This window comes from Hyperolius riggenbachi, chromosome 9, assembly GCF_040937935.1.
Source record: "Hyperolius riggenbachi isolate aHypRig1 chromosome 9, aHypRig1.pri, whole genome shotgun sequence".
Taxonomy (NCBI): domain Eukaryota; kingdom Metazoa; phylum Chordata; class Amphibia; order Anura; family Hyperoliidae; genus Hyperolius; species Hyperolius riggenbachi.
Genome location: NC_090654.1, coordinates 186,516,086 through 186,532,977, shown reverse-complemented (window position 1 = coordinate 186,532,977; position 16,892 = coordinate 186,516,086).

Genomic DNA, 16,892 nt, shown 5'->3' with positions numbered 1-16,892 from the left:
ATAGCTATTGTTGGAAGTAATAGCTGGTGGCAGAGTGGCAGCAGAAGGTAAATCTGTGTACCCTGGCAGTGGGAAACACAGACCGACAGCAGCAGCAGCAGGAGGAATGGAGGAGTAGTGTGAGTGTGGCAGCAGGCAGGCAGCGTGACATAATAGCCCTGGTATCTAGCGGTGATACCAGGGCTGTAAATAAACACAACAGGAGGTCCCAGACAGCGGTCGTGCAGCCCACATCGTGTCCAATACACAACTGGGACAACACAGTTTTCAACCCGGGCACCTCAGAAAAATTAAACCTTTTTTTTTTTTTTTAAAGTTTTTTTTTTTTTGTTTTTTTTTACAGCAAATTACACAGATATAGCTATTGTTGGATGTAATAGCTGGTGGCAGAGTGGCAGCAAAAGGTAAATCTGTGTACCCTGGCAGTGGGAAACACAGACCGACAGCAGCAGCAGGAATGGAGGAGTAGTGTGAGTGTGGCAGCAGGCAGGCAGCGTGACATAATAGCCCTGGTACCTAGCGGTGATACCAGGGCTGTAAATAAACACAACAGGAGGTCCCAGACAGCGGTCGTGCAGCCCACATCGTGTCCAATACACAACTGGGACAACACAGTTTTCAACCCGGGCACCTCAGAAAAATTAAACCTTTTTTTTTTTTTTATTGCTTTTTTTTTTTTTTTTTTTAAGGCAAATTTAACAGATAGCTATTGTTGGACGTAATAGCTGGTGGCAGAGTGGCAGCAGAAGGTAAATCTGTGTACCCTGGCAGTGGGAAACACAGACAGACAGCAGAAGGGCAGTACACAGCAGCCCACTGTAGGTGTAAAATGTGTGGCTACAGGCGACGTAATAGTCAAACTGAACCAGGCTGGCTTAGTAGTGAGCAGGAGCCAGGAGGTGGTAAAGGGTGGTAAGGCATATTAACGATGGTTCCGGCAGCCAGTTCATGTCCCCCTCTCGCCGACAACAGGGGCCAGGAACTCGCCTTCCACCCACGCCTGGTTCATCTTGAGAAACGTCAGTCTGTCTACAGACTTGTGAGACAGACGTGAGCGTTTCTCGGTGACCACGCCACCAGCTGCACTGAAGCAGCGCTCGGACAGCACGCTGGAAGGGGGACAGGACAGCACTTCCAGGGCGTACTGCGCCAGCTCGCTCCAGATCTCCAGGCGCTTGACCCAATACTCCATGGGATCAACAGGGGCATCGCTGTCAAGCACGCTGTAGGACCCCATGTAGTCAGCCACCATGCGGGTCAGGCGCTGGCTGTGACCGGAGGAGGATGCTGCTGCAGGTCTGTGGGGTGCTTGCTGCTGGATGCAGGCACCTGCTGCTGCCTCTGTGCTGGCTGGACAGTGGGGGTGGAAGGCTGGGGGAAGGCTTCCTCCAAGCGCTCAACAAGGGCCTGCTGCAAGCTCCTTATTTGTTGCGCTGGGTCTCCTCCTGCAGGAGGCAGGAACTGGCTCAACTTCCCCTTGAGGCGCGGGTCCAACATCATGCTGATCCAGATGTCCTCCCTCTGCTTCATCTGGATCACCCTGGGGTCCTTGCGCAGGCACGTCAGCATGTGCGCTGCCATTGGGAAGAGGCGGGCCACGTGTGCTGGCACATCGACGGCAGTGCTGTCCTCATCCTCCTCCTCTGCCGCCTCATCCTTTCTCCACCCCCGCACCAACTCAGCTGCACTGTGCTGATCCCCCTCATCAGCAGCAAGGTCAGGGACCTCCACCAAGTCCTCCTCCTCCTCCCCCTCAGAGGTGGACTGTGCAGCTGCATGCCGCTCCTGCTGGGCCAAGGCTGCCGCTCCCTGTTCCAGCAAAGCATCGAGGGCCCTGTTCAGCAGACAAACCAGGGGCACCCACTCGCACACTATAGCATGGTCCCTGCTCACCATGTTGGTGGCCTGCAGAAAGGGAGCCAGCACTAAGCACACCTGCTGCATGTGCCCCCAGTCTTCATCGGGGACGATGGACGGGATGTTGCTGGTCTTGTCCCTTTTCTGAGCGGCGGACACAGTGGCCAGGGAAAGGTACTGGTTGACAGCGTGCTTCTGTTCAACCAGACGCTCCAACATCGCCAGGGTGGAGTTCCAGCGAGTTGGAACGTCAAGGATCAGCCGATGGTGTGGCAGCTCCAGCTCCTTTTGCACGTCTTCTAGGCTCGCAGAGGCTGCAGGCGAGCGCCGGAAGTGACGCACAACATTCCTTGCCGTTTCCAGCAGTTCGCCCATCCCCTGGTAGGTGCGCAAGAACTTCTGCACCACCAGGTTCAGCATGTGGGCAAGACAGGGGATGTGGGTCAGGTTTCCCCTGTCGATTGCGGCCACCAGATTGGCCCCATTGTCGGCCACCACCTCTCCGACTCTAACGCCTCTGGGGGTCAGTCAAATCCTCTCCTGCTCCTGGAGTTTGGCCAACACATGGGTTGCCGTCAGTTTGGTCTTCCCAAGGCTGACCAACTGCAGCAGCGCTTGGCAGTGGCGTGGCTTCACGATGCTGCTGAGGCGGGGGGTTTGGCCAGGTGTGCCGGAGGATGGCAGAGGATCGGAGGAACCTGCTGCAGTTCCCCTGACCCTGCGGGGTGGCACCACCCACTGTGTTGCTGCTGCTGCTGTGCCCGCTGCTGCTCTCCCATCCTCACCCCCTTCCACCAAGCTGACCCAGTGGACAGTGAAGGACAGGTAGCGGCCTGTCCCGAAGCGGCTGCTCCAGGAGTCCATGGTGACATGGACCCTTTCACCAACCGCATGCTCCAGCCCTCGCTCCACATTGGCCATCACAAAGCGGCGCAGTGCAGGCATGACCTGCTGGGCGAAGAAGTGTCTGCTGGGGAGCTGCCAGTCTAGGACTGCACAAGCAAGCAGCGCACGCATGTCGCTCCCCTCCTGCATGAGCGTGTACGGCAGGAGTTGGGAGCACATGGCCCGTGCCAGCAAGCCGTTCAGCTGCCGCACGCGACGGCTGCTGGGAGGCAGAGCCCTAACCACTCCCTGGAAGGACTCGCTCAAAAGGCTCTGGCGTCGCCTTTTGCTAGCACGGGAATCAGCGGAGACAGCAGAGGAGGCCACTGAGGACTGGCTGCCAGAACAGGCCTCAGTGTCGGTGGCAGGAGTTGCAGAGGGGGGAGGAGCAGTGCGTTTCCGCACTCCTGCTGGTGGTGCTGGAGGAGCAGGAGGGCGGGTGGCTGCTGTTGCTGCTGCTGAAGGCTGTGCAGTGATGGGTGTGGTGCCACTGCCAGCACCAGATGCCTTCAGCCTCTGGAACTCCTCATGCTGGTGGTAATGTTTAGCAGCAAGATGGTTGATAAGAGAGCTGGTGCTGAACTTTAAGGGGTCTGCACCTCTGCTCAACTTCCGCTGACAGTGGTTGCAAGTGGCGTACTTGCTGTAAACTGTGGGCATGGTGAAAAATTGCCAGATTGTTGACATGAAAAACCCCCTATGGCCTGGAGCCGCTGCTGTCTGTCTCCCTGTGGTGGTTGGGGGGGGGGGGGGGGGGGCTTGGGTGCGGCTGGTAGTGGTACTGGCAGATGCTTCTGCTGCTGCTGCTGCTGCTGAGCCTGAGACACCAGCAGGCTGTGGGACCTGCCTACTGCTGCCAATGCTTGCAATGATGCGCCTCCTTGCAAGGCCCACAAGCGCATCCTCCTCCTCCTCCTCAGAGCTGTTATAATAGAGAACAGAGGCGCCAAAAGGATAAAAACAGTATTTAAAAGTTTTAAAATTTTGCTTAGGAGGCAGTGGTGGACTTACCTCCCATAAGCAGACACAACAAACTGTGTATTCACAAACGGGATATTTATTGGTATACTGCAAAAATAGATCGCAACGCGTTTCGCAGGTCAAGCCCGCTTCATCAGGCAAATACAGGAAGGAGCACACAACTGGGGGTAAGAGGCAACACATTTGTACAGATCCTGAACATACCGTATAGACATAAAACATAAACAAAAACATTTGTGTAAGAGAATTCACTAGTTGTGGTTAAGTGTAATGACGTCAATGGGATGACTATTTCTTGTATTTAGCGGAGGGAAAAAAAATAATAAAAGACAAAGAAAGAAGGGAAAAAAGAGGGGAGTGGGGGGTTTGCGGGGGGGGGGGGGGGATTGAAGGGTAAGAGGGGGGGGGAGGGGAAGGGGGAGGAGGGTAGAGGGAGGATAAGAACCGGAGGGTGGGGGGGGGGATTTTTTAAGGGGAAAAACACACAAAAACGGAAAAAAGCAGAAAACAGAAAAATAAAATAATGATAATATTAAGTATTCAATATAAATATTACATCATAATATGACTAAAAAACATTGATCTCCAACATGTGGGAAGTTGGTATATATATATATACATATGGTTAATATGTATATATATATATATATATATATATATATATATATATATATATATATATATATATATATATATATATATATATATACACGTGTATTAAAAGAGAAGTTTAACCCACAAGAATTAGTGCAAAGGGGGTTTACGAGTAAGGTAGTGCAAAAGATGTTTAAGTAAAATGTAAAAAAACCATCAGAAAGTGATTACTTACCAGCAGTATGTCTAGGTAGCACCTGGCGCCTCGGTGGCTAAGTGCTACTGAACTGCTGTTTATATAGTGGTGAGGACCTCCCCTTAACTGATTAGAATGTGGGGCGGGCGCTTAATTTCCCGCCATGCGTGATTGCATCATTACGCATGCGCGCATGCGTACTTTGACGCGTCATTGCGTTCATGTATTACCGTGTTGACAATGCGCGATGCGCGCATGCGTACATTTGGACGCATACTTTCCGCGTCACAGTATGGGCGCATGCGTACTGGCATGCCGCCATGCGTATGGAATGGGATATTGCGTATATATGGACGCGTTGGGATGCATAAAGTAAGAGAGATAAAAGCAGAGTAAAAACACCGTTGGTTGACTACATAACAATAATTCATGAAATACATTTTAGGTTCCTAGATCTGATTATATGAAGCACTGTTGTTATGCAATTTTATGCACTTAATATTATATGGCTGAATCTATAATACAACAATATCATAAATAAATATATATATATATATATATATATATATATATATATATATATATATATATATATGTATGTATATATATATATATATATATATATATATATATATATATAAAAATAGATAATGCAAATAAAAGTTCCAACTGGCACATTAGGATATAAATACGGATGTAAACATAATCACGCTAATAAAATTATAAGGCTAAGCGTAACAAGAATCACAGACAAACATAAACCAATTATAGAAATATAAATATATATTAAAATAAAATAAATAAAAAAAAGAAGTGAGAACTCGAACATAGACACAGACCGATAAAAGAGGCGACTGGGTTAAAATTAATATTGATGCGATATGATCAGTGTATTTTTTCTAGTTGTTCGTTGAGTCCCTCTGGAAAGAGAGTCCTCAGTATTTGTATCCAGAACATTTCTCTCGCTTTCAATATTTCAAAAGCATTGTGCTGTTGATGGTTAATGGATTCTATAAGTGTTATCTGGAATAAAGTGGGGTCATTGTGGTGGTGAGTACCGAAGTGTCTCGAGACGCTGTGGAGAGGAAAATTTTTCAATATATTTCTTTTGTGCTGTCCAATTCGGCTGCGTGCCCGTTGTGTAGTGCGGCCCACGTACTGGAGGTGACAAGGGCAGGAAATCACATATATGACATACCTTGAAGTACAAGTAATCGGGTGTTTGATTGGATAGTTTGTTTTGGTGGTATTGGAGCAGAAAGAAGTGGTGACATTAATGAATGGACAAGCTTTACATCTGGTATTGTTACACGGAAAACACCCTGGTGCATGTTCAATATTTGGAATCGTATTGGATGTATGTGTACGAAGTTTGCTGGGTGCTAACAGGTTACGCAAGTTAGGGGCTCTTTTGAAGGTGATCTGAGATTTTTGTGGAATTGATTGTCGCAGATAGGGGTCTTGTAGTAGAATGTCCCACCTCTTCATTAAGATTGTATGGATTTGTGGGTGTTGGGCATTGAATCGTGTAATGAATCGAGGGCAATCTACGCTGGGTGGCTTGGTGTGGATCTGAGTTGGGTTATGTGATGGAACTGTTGCATGGTCCCTGCTCACCATGTTGGTGGCCTGCAGAAAGGGAGCCAGCACTAAGCACACCTGCTGCATGTGCCCCCAGTCGTCATCGGGGACGATGGACAGGATGTTGCTGGTCTTGTCCCTTTTCTGAGCGGCGGACACAGTGGCCAGGGCAAGGTACTGGTTGACAGCGTGCTTCTGTTCAACCAGACGCTCCAACATCGCCAGGGTGGAGTTCCAGCGAGTTGGAACGTCAAGGATCAGCCGATGGCGTGGCAGCTCCAGCTTCTTTTGCACGTCTTCCAGGCTCGCAGAGGCTGCAGGCGAGGGCCGGAAGTGACGCACAACATTCCTTGCCGTTTCCAGCAGTTCGCCCATCCCCTGGTAGGTGCGCAAGAACTTCTGCACCACCAGGTTCAGCACGTGGGCAAGACAGGGGATGTGGGTCAGGTTTCCCCTGTCGATTGCGGCAACCAGATTGGCCCCATTGTCGGCCACCACCTCTCTGACTCTGAGGCCTCTGGGGGTCAGCCAAATCCTCTCCTGCTCCTGGAGTTTGGCCAACACATGGGTTGCCGTCAGTTTGGTCTTCCCAAGGCTGACCAACTGCAGCAGCGCTTGGCAGTGGCGTGGCTTCACGCTGCTGCTGAGGCGGGGGGTTTGGCCAGGTGTGCCGGAGGATGGCAGAGGATCGGAGGAACCTGCTGCAGTTCCCCTGACCCTGCGGGGTGGCACCACCCACTGTGTTGCTGCTGCTGCTGTGCCCGCTGCTGCTCTCCCATCCTCACCCCATTCCACCAAGCTGACCCAGTGGACAGTGAAGGACAGGTAGCGGCCAGTCCGGAAGCGGCTGCTCCAGGAGTCCATGGTGACGTGGACCCTTTCACCAACCGCGTGCTCCAGCCCTCGCTCCACATTGGCCATCACAAAGTGGCGCAGTGCAGGCATGACCTGGCGGGCGAAGAAGTGTCTGCTGGGGAGCTGCCAGTCTGTGGCTGAACAAGCAAGCAGCGCACGCATGTCGCTCCCCTCCTGCACGAGCGTGTACAGCAGGAGTTGGGAGCACATGGCCCGTGCCAGCAAGCCGTTCAGCTGCCGCACGCGACGGCTGCTGGGAGGCAGAGCCCTAACCACCCCCTGGAAGGACTCGCTCAAAAGGCTCTGGCGTCGCCTTTTGCTAGCACGGGAATCAGCGGAGACAGCAGAGGAGGCCACTGAGGACTGGCTCCCAGAACAGGCCTCAGTGTCGGCGGCAGGAGTTGCAGAGGGGGGAGGAGCAGTGCGTTTCCGCACTCCTGCTGGTTGTGCTGGAGGAGCAGGAGGGCGGGTGGCTGCTGTTGCTGCTGCTGAAGGCTGTGCAGTGATGGGTGTGGTGCCACTGCCAGCACCAGATGCCTTCAGCCTCTGGAACTCCTCATGCTGGTGGTAATGTTTAGCAGCAAGATGGTTGATAAGAGAGCTGGTGCTGAACTTTAAGGGGTCTGCATCTCTGCTCAACTTCCGCTGACAGTGGTTGCAAGTGGCGTACTTGCTGTAAACTGTGGGCATGGTGAAAAATTGCCAAATTGGTGACATGAAAAACCCCCTACGGCCTGGAGCCGCTGCTGCCTGTCTCCCTGTGGTGGTTGGGGGGGGGGGGGAGGGCTTGGGTGCGGCTCGTGGTGGTACTGGCAGATGCTGCTGCTGCTGCTGCTGAGCCTGAGACACCAGCAGGCTGTGGGACCTGCCTACTGCTGCCAATGCTTGCAATGATGCGCCTCCTTGCAAGGCCCACAAGCGCATCCTCCTCCTCCTCCTCAGAGCTGCTGATGATGACATCCCCAGGTGCTGGTGGTGGCACCCAGTCTTTGTCCGTCGCCCTGTCATCATCATCATCATCCTCCCCCTCCTCAAACATGTCCTGCTGGGATGATGACCCCCCAAACTCCTCTCCTGATGCATGGATGGGCTGCTTGACTGTCGCCACCGTCTTACTGTCCAATCCCTCCTCCCCCAAAGTGCCCATCAGCATCTCCTCCTCAAAATCGCCAACAACAGCAGACAATTGACTCATGATGCCTGGGGTCGAAATAGACTGCTGAATGACAGGTCGCCAACTGACGGTGAACTGGCCTCCTCCCCAGGCCCTGCTGGGCGGCTGCTGCGAACAGGGGTGGTGGTGGTGGTGAGGGTGGAGGCCTCGGATGCAGAGCTGATGGCGGGCTGCTCATCCTCCGTCATCAGTTGCATCACAGTGGCTGCATCCTTTTCCTCAATGGGACGTTTCCGACCCGGCTGGGGGAAAATAGGAGCAGGTACTACACGCTGCTGCTGCTGTGTCTCTGCAGCGTGAGTTGCAGATGCTCCTGCTGGGCGCCCAAGGCGTCCACGGCCAGTGGCTATAGGCGGAATGTTAGCCACTGACGCAGCTGCTGCTGCTGCGGAACTGTGCATGGTGGCGCGGCTTGCCACAATGCTGCTCCCTCTCCTCCTGATTCCCTTGCTGCCCTTCCCCTTGCCCAAACCGCGCTGGCTGCCACTTCCAGACATCTTAGATGTTTTGGGCGTAAACAAAAACGTTTTTTAAAAGGGCGGGTGAAAAAGTGGGGTACTTTAATGGAGTGGGTTGGTGGGTGAGGTGACACTAATCACTAAGTGATTAGATCGCTAAGTGATTACTAGTACAGTACAAATACAAAATACAATAATCAGTAAGTGTGAACAGTGGACAGTGAGTGTGTCCCCTAGTACACTAGTACAACTAGAAAATACAATAATCAGTAGTAATCAGATTCAGTAGAAGGAAATAGAGTGTGTGTACACTACAGACAGTGCACGCACACACACACGCAGGAGCTAGCCTATGAACAGTGATTGAGTGTCCCTAGTACAGTAAGTACAACTAGAAAATACAATAATCAGATTCAGTAGTAATCAGATGATTCAGTAGAAGGGAATACTGTGTACTGTGTACACTACAGACAGTGCACGCACACACACACGCAGGAGCTATGAACAGTAACAGTGAGTGTCCCTAGTACAGTAGTATAACTTCAAAATACAATAATCACTCAGTAGTAAAGGACAAGACAGGGTAGAATACACAGCAGAAACACTGGTATAGATGAGAAATAAACTAACAGAGGACAGGAGGACAGCTGCCCACACAGGCAAGGCCCTGAGGCCTAAAGCTGTGTAAGCTTGCCTGCAGCAGCAGCTGTCTCTATGTAACACACAAGCTACTAACTAAAATACAATCTCTATCTAGCTAACAACAATATAGGTGTGTATAGCAGGTGTATGTGAGCAAAAACGCTAGGTGATTGACCACAATAGAGCACTTGCTAAGCCAAAGCACAAAGGAGCAGATCTCTCTCTGTACAAGTCAAGCAAGGACGGAAAAAACGAACATGGCGGCTGCTATTTATAGGGTAGGGGCTGGTCAGGGTCCCCCTCTGTGATTGGCTGCCGTCAGAGGGCCTGGGAGCCCTCTGATTGGCTCTAAGGACATCAATCTGGGCTATGATGCTATTCGAGCTCGGTATTCGAGCTCGAATAGCGCGGTTTGCTCGAATAGCGCGAATAGTGAGTGGGCTATTCAAGTTCACTCGAATAGCCCATTCGAATAGCTGCAGCTATTTGAGCTCGAATACCGAGCTCGAATTGCTGAAAAAGAGCTCGAATATTCAAGCTACTCGAATATTCGAGCTCTGCTGAGCATCCCTGCAACACACTGATACAATTCACACAACCTGATTAATATTTAGAAAACACAAAAATAATTCCTATCTGGAGTGTGTACATTATAAAATATAACTTTTATTAATATAATTAAAATAAATTCATATGCCTAATTGACCTAACTGAGGTAGGTTACAAAATCAATGATCAGATATTAATCATTTGTGAACATACATCTGATCAACCTATTCCTCACTAAGATTGCTAAAGTGCTATAAAGAAACCCCCCACCACCAATTCAACATGCTTCAGCTCCCCATTTGGAGCCGTCGTCAGGGAATAAAGTGCTAAGTGCTAGGGTGCAAGGTGCATATCTTATAAATTAACAATCATGACATATAGAAAACAATAAATAAGAGCTGTGCTCTCTAGCTCAGTCAGGCACTGATGACAACACTTTGATTATCTGCAAACTGTGTGGTCAGCACTTGAAAAGAGGCCAAGACCCCAACAAACTGGGTACCACTTGCATGAGCGCACATTTAAAAAGCCACCACCCGGTGGCAGCATCTAGCTACAGCACAAAGCTCTGTGCGTTGACCTCCATCCAAGAAGAAAACTGCATCTGCTGCATCTTCCTCCACCGTCTTGCCTCCTGCCATGTAAATTACCTGTGCTGCTGCAAGTGTGGGATGTAGCCGAGAATTACAGTTCTCAGCAGGGCCGGATTTACAGTTTAGGTGCCTATAGGCACTTAAGCTCCGGCGCCTTTAAATCCCCCTTAACACAGGCCACACCCCCACACACCCCACAGAAATTCAGATGTGCTTCCCTCTTCCCCCCATTGTCAGATGTGCCAGCTATAGGTGCCCCAGTATAGGATTGCCAGGCATAGGTACCCCAGTATATGCAGCCAGCTATAATTGTCCCAGTATAGGTTAACCAGCTATAGGTGTCCCAGTATAGTTAGCCAGACATATGTCCCCCAGTATAGATAGTGAACATAGGTGCCTCCAGTATAGGTAGCCAGGTATAGGTGCCCTAGTATAGGTTATCCAGCCACAGTATAGGTTAGCCAGCTATAGGAGCCACAGTATAGGTCAGCCAGGTATAGGTGCTCCCTCTGCTCCCCCTCCCTCTGCAGAGTGCCAACAGAACAGTTACTAGAAGAGGCTCACTGGCTCCCGACATTCCAACGATGATCTCCATTCAGCAGCGGCAGAGTGTCCAGCGCCGTCTCCATGGCTACAGCAGGTCTCTCTGCGTGTGACCCGACGGCTTGTAACAGCAGTTACAGGATGAGTCATGTAATGCACTGTTACAAGCCACCGGGTCATAAGCAGAGAGACCTGCTGTAGCTGTGGAGACAGCACTGGATGCGCTGCTGAAGATCATTGCTGGAATGTCGAGAGCCAGTAAGTCTCTTCTCTGCTGGCACTCTGCAGAGGGAGAAAGGGGAAACGGAGAGGGAGCAGAGGAGCCACTTTGGGACAGCCAAAGTGCCACCTTGTATACATGGCTCGTCTGTAGGCACACGCCTACAGTGCCTATAAGTCAGGGGCGCCTCTAGTCATTTTGTCACTCCAGGCGAGAGAACCTGTGGTGCCCCCCCCCCCCTTCCCCCGCCTGATAAAACTCAGATAATGTGGCACCCATAAGTCAATAGCAGATAACATGTCCCCCGCAGATCATACACAGATAACAAGTCCCTCACAGGTAAAACACAGATATCATGTTCCCCGCACATCAAACGTAGACACCATGTCCCCCGCACATCAAACGCAAATACCATGTCCCCCACAGGTCATACGCAGATACCATGTCCCCCGCAGGTCATACGCAGATACCATGTCCCCCGCAGGTCATACGCAGATACCATGTCCCCCACAGGTCATACGCAGATACCATGTCCCCCGCACATCAATGTTTAACAATTAATTGAGATGGAACTTGCTTTAATTTATTGATCCATGTGAAGTCTGTACCAGGGAGGGCAGGGGAACACAGAGGAGGGAAGAGGAACACAGAGGAGGGAAGGGGAACACACAGGAGTACAGAGGAACACAGAGGAGGGAAGGGGAACACACAGGAGGCAGGGAGACAAGAGACAGGAGGGCAGGGGAACACACAGGAGGGCAATGTAACGCACAGGCGGTAGGGAGACAAAGAGACAGGGGAACACAGAGGAGGGCAGGCGAACACACAGGAGGGCAGGCAAACACACAGGAGGGCAGGCAAACACACAGGAGGGCAGGCGAACACACAGGAGGGCAGGCGAACACACAGGAGGGCAGGCAAACACACAGGAGGGCAGGCGAACACACAGGAGGGCAGGCGAACACACAGAAGGCAGGGAGACGGGGAACACACAGGAAGGCAGTGAGAAAAGAGACAGGAGGGCAGGAGAACACACAGGAGGGCAGGGTAACACAGGAGGCAGGGAGACAAGAGGGCAGGGGAATGCACAGGTGGCCAGGGGAATGCACAGGTGGCCAGGGGACCACAGATGGGCAGGGGAACACAGGAGACAAGCAGACAAGAGACAGGAGGGCAGGGGAACGCACAGGTGGCCAGGGGAACGCACAGGAGGCCAGGGGACCACAGATGGGCAGGGGAACACAGGAGACAAGCAGACAAGAGACAGGAGGGCAGGGGAACGCACAGGTGGCCAGGGGAATGCACAGGAGGCCAGGGGACCACAGATGGGCAGGGGAACACAGGAGACACGCAGACAAGAGACAGGAGGGCAGGGGAACACACAGGAGGGCAGGGGAACGCACAGGTGGCCAGGGGAACGCACAAGAGGGCAAAGAAAGGCGCAGGTGGGCAGAGGAACGCACAGGAGGCCAGAGGAACACAGGAGGAAAGAAGAGAAGAGACAGGAGGGCAGGGGAACACACAGGAGGTCAGGGGAACGCACAGGTGACCAGGGGAACGCACAAGAAACGCACAAGAGGGCAGTGGAACGCGCAGGTGGGCAGAGGAACGCACAGGAGGCCAGGGGAACACAGATGGGCAGGGGAACACAGGAGACAAGCAAACAAGAGACAGGAGGGCAGGGGAATACACAGGTGGCCAGGGGAACGCACAGGTGGCCAGGGGAACGCACAAGTTGGGGGGGAACGCACAGGAGGCCAGGGGAATGCACAGGAGGCCAGGGGAACACAGATGGGCAGGGGAACACAGGAGACAAGCAGACAAGAGACAGGTGGCCAGGGGAATACACAGGTGGTCAGGGGAACGCACAGGTGGCCAGGGGAATGCACAGGAGGCCAGGGGAACACAGATGGGCAGGGGAACACAGGAGAAAAGCAGACAAGAGACAGGAGGGCAGGGGAACACACGGATGGCCAGGGGAATGCGCAGGTGGGCAGAGGAACGCACAGGAGGCCAGGGGAACACAGATGGGCAGGGGAACACAGGAGACAAGCAGAAAAGAGACAGGAGGGCAGGGGAACACACAGATGGCCAGGGGAACGCGCAGGTGGGCAGAGGAACGCACAGGAGGCCAGGGGAACGCACAGGAGGCCAGGGGAACGCACAGGAGGCCAGGGGAACACAGATGGGCAGGGGAACACAGGAGGAAAGAAAACAAGAGACAGGAGGTCAGGGGAACGCACAGGAGACCAGGGGAACGCGCAGGTGGGCAGAGGAACGCACAGGAGGGCAGGGGAACACACAAGAGGGCAGGGGAACACACAAGAGGGCAGGGGAACACACAGGTGGCTAGGGGAACACACAAGAGGGCAGGGGAACACACAAGAGGGCAGGGGAACACACAAGAGGGCAGGGGAACACACAGGACAGAGCAGCACTAACCCTCCAAAATCGTTGTTTCAAGCAGCTGCAGCATCCCTTTTTCCTGTCTGCTGGGGCTCCAGTGAACTGCACCATAGAAGGCAGACCATGCCAGGCAGTTGTCTCCAGAGCCCCAGTTCCTTCCTGGCCTTCTTCCTGCTTCCTCTCTGGGCTCTTCACAAAAGGGGCGGAGCTACATGGAGATGAGCCAGCCAGAGTCCTGCAGCACAGGCAGTGATGATGATAGAGGCATCATGAGAGGGGGCTGCTGCGTGTATGTGCACAGGACAGGGGGCTTAGCAGGAGGGCACAGTTATGTCTTGTCACACCGGCAATTAGAATCCGGATTCCTGCGGCGACGAGTCACGCTTGCGGGGGCGGAGCTGGAGGCGGTGCCACGCACGAGGTTAACAGAGTACCCGTGCAGCTGCTGCTATAGAGATGGGGCCAGCCGGGCTACTGGAGGAGGAGGAAAGGGTGGGACTGGGAGGTGGCTAGCATGCTAGTGTCATGCCTATTGGCTGGGGGCATGCATAGAGGCGGCAGCAGCGGCGGAGCACGTGGTTTAACATGTAAACAAACCACGGAGGGCTCCAAGTTGTCACAGACGGTGACTGTAATAGCGGCGAACGCGGCGACGCTCCCCCTCCCCTTGCCGCTCCAAGCCCTTGCCTATATTGCCTGCAGCTAGGAGCGCCCCTGCTATAAGTAAATCCGGCCCTGGTTTTCAGGCTCCAAGTGTGGTGAGGAGGAGCTTCAGTGCACAGTGGCTGGTGTCCGTCACAGTAGTAGCTGTCAGGACCAGGCATCATACCCGACACCATCTACTCCATTGTCCCAGATTTCTGACAGCAGCAATAAACCTTACATCCAGGGGCTTAGCTACAAATCATGGGGCCCCATATCAAAGCTTTTCTAGCCCCCTCCCACCACCCAAAAAAATAAAGACCACATTTACTTACGGTAAAGTCTTTTCCAGGAGTCAGAAGGACAGCACCCCTCCTTGAGACTTGTCTCTCTTCCCCAAGTTGGACAGGAAGCTAAAGGATTAAAAAATTAGCATAACAAGCAGGCAGGCAGCATAAATATCCGTAGCTCACCCTGAGTCCTCAGTTAGTAAAAAAGATTACACGGACCATACTTGATGCTCAATAATGTGCGTCATCAGTTCAAGCCAATCACTAGAGCGAGAAGTGCAGGGGAGACGGATGTCTGCAGTCATCGCGGGCACATTGTGGAGGTAAGCTGCCTCTACTGACTCAATCACCCGGGGGGGGGGCAGATACGCAAGGGGGAGGGAGCACATGCTAGCGGGGGAGCGCTGAGGTCATTAACCATCGCAGGAGCGTTAGGAAGGTAAGCTGCCGCTGCTACAACCCCAGGGGGTTGGAGACGCAAGGGGGAGGGAGAGAAGGCTAGCAGGGAGTTGCCACTATTAACAATACACCGGGGGGGGGGGGGGGCAGGAATCACAAGGGGGAGGGAGGGAGCAGGCACACAAAGGCAGGGAATCCCCCGTCGGGTCGGCGGTTCCAAACGGCGGGCGTTCATAAGTCCCAGGCTGTCTCCCAGGACAGCACCCCTCCTTGAGAGATAGACAAGATGAAATCTTAGGGTGGGACGACTGCCTGTAGAACTTTTCTGCCAAAACTCAAATCTGCACAGGATAAGACATTAAGTCTGTAGTGCTTGACAAAGGTGTTCTGGCTGGACCAGGTTGCTGCTTTGCAAATCTGTTCAATAGATGCACCAGCCCTCTCTGCCCAGGATGTTGATACACCTCTTGTTGAATGAGCTTTAATTGAAGAAGTAAGCAGTTTCCCCTGTGACTGGTAAGAAGCAGTAATAGCCTGTTTGATCCATCTTGCCAAGGTGGCTTTAGAAGCCTGATTTCCTCTTGATTTTCCACCGAACAAGACTAACATTGTATCAGATTTTCTCCACTCTCTTGTTCTTTCTAGATAATGAAGAATACATCTTCTTACATCCAAGCAATGTAATCGCTTTTATTTATCATTGGATGGATTAGGAAAAAATGAAGGTAAGTATATTTCCTGAGATCTGTAGAACCTGGATACTACTTTAGGAAGAAAAGAAATATCTAGTCTTAACGTAAATTGGTCGTCTGAAATTATACAATATGGTTCTCGGATTGACAAAGCTTGAAGTTCACCAACTCTTCTAACTGTTGTAATTGCTAAGAGAAAAGCAGTTTTTAGAGAAAGAAATGTATCCGAAACTTCTTCCAACGGTTCGAATGGTGTTGCACACATAGCCTGAAGGACAGTATTTAAATCCCAGGAGGGGATTCTGGAACGTATTACTGGACGAAGGCCTCGATTCATCAACACTTAGCAAATTTGTTAACAACAGTTTGGTAAAATACCGAATTTGTTAACTTCATTTCAGGATTCATCAAAGTTATCTACAGCTGTTAGCGAACATTCGGTAACGATTCGGTAACGATTCGCTAAAACGGAATAAAGTGCAATTCATGAAAAAGAAAGTGGGCGTGGTTTAGCGTTACATTTAGGATTAGTTATCTCCTTCACTGCTCTGTCGTTATTCCTGTCAAATCATTGCTGACAGAGAAGATGGAGCCATTTGAAGTGGTTATGTATCAGCTGAGAGTGATTCAAAGGCGCAGAAGGGCAAGAATAAGGTCTGCAACCATATTAATTTGTAAGAGAATAGATTTATTTGCTATAACTCGACATCTGCATTTCTCTTGAATCATCTTGTAAGAGAACACAGGCAGTGTCAGGGTTAACTAATTTGCTAGCTGCACTATAAATTTTTAGAAAAGGCTCCTATCAAATTGTGGGATTGTCCCAACCACTTTCAGAATCCTGGTCCAGGTGTAAAGCCCTATTCAGAATGTTGCTACGTAGTGCTCAAAGGACTGCCTTTTACCCACAATTCCATGGGAATCTTATGGCCTTGTGTTAAAGTACCACTGTAAAATGGAAATATCGACACGTTACCGAATGGTTACCGAATTGTTATCGAATTCACACCGAATGAGGAAAAACCTTGATGAATACAACTAGAAATCGCTAAACTTCGAATTCGGTAATTTAACAAACTGGAAAAAGTTATCTCAAAGAGAATGATGAATCGAGGCCATAGTCTCTTCAATGCCTGAAAAATCTAATAAAATATTCCTCTGCTGCTTGCTTTCTTTCTTAAAATACACTGATTGCAGAAGGTTGAACCTTCAATGGCCTCGATTCATCAACACTTAGCAAATTTGTTAACAACAGTTTGGTAAAATACCGAATTTGTTAACTTCATTTCAGGATTCATCAAAGTTATCTACAGCTGTTAGCGAACATTCGTTAAC